We start from the raw sequence: 2,445 nt of genomic DNA, 5'->3' as shown, positions 1-2,445 counted from the left end.
TCCATCCTATGCCTGGCCCACCATTGGACTTTGGACACAGATAATTTGTGTTCTGGTCTCACGTGTCCACAGATGGAGGGCAATTCTGCCCTGGGAAGGCTTACCCTCAGAGCCCCATCCATGCCCAATGTAAATGACTTACGTGATGAGATCTGGAACTTTTCTGAGTTGATAATATTTAGATGAGATTTTCGAGTTAATGCTAGAATGATTAAGACTTTTGAGAATGTTGAGATCGGGTGAACGTATGTGGCCTATGAGACAAAGGTAAGAATCTGGAGAGACCACAGGGTAGAATGTATTGGGTTGAATATTGTCCCCCCCGCCCAAATTCACTTCTATCCAGAACCCGTGAATGGGAACTTTATTAGGGAAATAAAGTCTTTGCAGTTGTAATCGTGTTAAGATGAATTTGCCCTGGATTAGATAGACCCTAAATTCAATATGACTGGTGTCGTTTTAAGAAGGAAATCTGGAAGTAGAGACACACAGGACAGAGTACCATGTGAAGACAGAGCAGGCTGGAATGATGATTCTACACGCCAAGGAACACCAATGATTTCCAGAAGCCACCAGAAGCTAAGAGAGTGTCATGGAACCAATTCTTCTCTAGAACCTCAGAGAGAGCCTGATCCTGCCGGCACCTTGATTTTGGACTTCTGCCTTCCAGAACCGTGACAGAATGAATTTCTGTTGTTTTAGGCCACCCAGCTTGCAGTGCTTTGTTACTGCAGCCCTAGGAAACGAACGGCTCTCTTGTCAGAGCCCTATAGCCCTCACTATTATCGCTGAAGCTCCAGGGTCCAGGGGTCCCCTCAAGGCTGGGACCCGTACACAGACTGACCCTCAGCCACTGAATCTGCCTGCCATCACCACCTTTTTAGCCCTCAGGGAGGGACCTTAAGTAGAGGATGAGTAGATATTAGCCAGGCAAGAAGGGGGAAGAGTGTCCTGGTAGAGGGAACAGTATCTGCAAAGAGCGAGTTGTGATAGAGAATGTTTCTTGGACGAGGAAGTGAAAAAAGATTATCAGTGAAAGGAAGGGCGTGGAAGGGAGCTGGAAGCACCTGAAAGAAACCAGATTAGATCAGCAAGGGCTTTGTAGGCAGATGAAGGGGACTGAAATTCATCCTATGGGACAAAAGGGAGCCATTGGTAAGGCTCTGGGATACAGAAAATATACACATAAAAACCCCTATATACATAAATATAGATATAAACCCTTACAGTTCAGCAATAAAAAGACATAAAGCTCAATTTAAAAATGGGCAAGGGATTTGAATAAACAAAGAAGAAATATAAATGGCCAATAAGCACTTGAAAAGATACTCAACATTATTAGCCATCAGAGAAATGCAAATCAAAAGCACAATGAGACACCACTTTACACCCACTAGGATGGTAGAGTTCCCATATGATTCAGCAACTCCACTCCTACATATATGCCTCAGAGAACTGAAAATATATGTCCATATATAACTTGTACACTAATATTCATAGCAGCATTACTCATAATAGTCAGAGAATGGAAACAATCCAAATGTCCCTCAATTGATGAATAGATAAACCAAATATGGTTTATCCATACAATGCCTACTTTATTTTGTTCAGCCATAAAAAGGAATGAAGTCCTGATACATGCTACAATACAGATGAACCTTGAAAATAGGCAAAGTGAAAGAATTCACATAAAAGGCCATATATTATAGGACTGCATTTAGATGAAATGCCCAGAATAAGCAGATCTACAGAGACAGAGCGTTGACTAGTGGTGGCCGAGGACTCGGTTTGTTGAGGGACTAAAGAGGTGACTTTAAATGGGCACCCGGTCTCTTTCTGGGGCAATGAACATGTTCTAAAATTGATTCTGCTGATAGTTGCACAATTCTGTGACAATACAAAAACACACTGAATTGTATATTTTAAAATGGTGAATTTTATGATTTGCGAATTATATGTCAATAAAAACAAAAAGAAAGCCACTGAATAGTTTTAAGCTGGAGAGTGATGTGGTTTGTCTGCATTTTAAAAAGAATGTGCTCTGGGCCCTGTGTGGAAAACAGGCCAGAGGCAGAGAAATCCTGGCTTATGAGGTTTTAACAGAGTTGTGGAGAGAGATCATGGCAGCCCACCCAAAGGAAGGGCAGTGGGGGTGGACAGAAAAGGTCAGATCAAAAAGCATATAGAATGGGGGTGCCTGGGTGGCTCAGTCAGTTAAGTGTCTGACTTGATTTTGGCTCAGGTCATGATCTCAGAGTCATGAGACTGAGCCCCGTATCAGGCTCCACGCTGGGCAAGGAGACTGCTTGGGATTCTCCCTCTCCCTCTGCCCCTCCCCAAACCCCCCATTATCCTCCCCCCTCCCCCCCCCCCCCCGGCTTGCACACACCCGCTCACGTACTTTCTCTCTTTCTCTCTAAAAAAAAGAAAGAAAGGGCGCCTGGG

Source organism: Callorhinus ursinus, unplaced genomic scaffold, assembly GCF_003265705.2.
Source record: "Callorhinus ursinus isolate GAN/ISIS: 27379988/994484 unplaced genomic scaffold, GSC_fseal_2.0 scaffold19, whole genome shotgun sequence".
In the NCBI taxonomy this organism is placed as follows: Eukaryota; Metazoa; Chordata; class Mammalia; order Carnivora; family Otariidae; genus Callorhinus; species Callorhinus ursinus.
The sequence above is the reverse complement of the archived record's forward strand: the minus strand, read 5'-3'. Positions refer to the sequence as shown.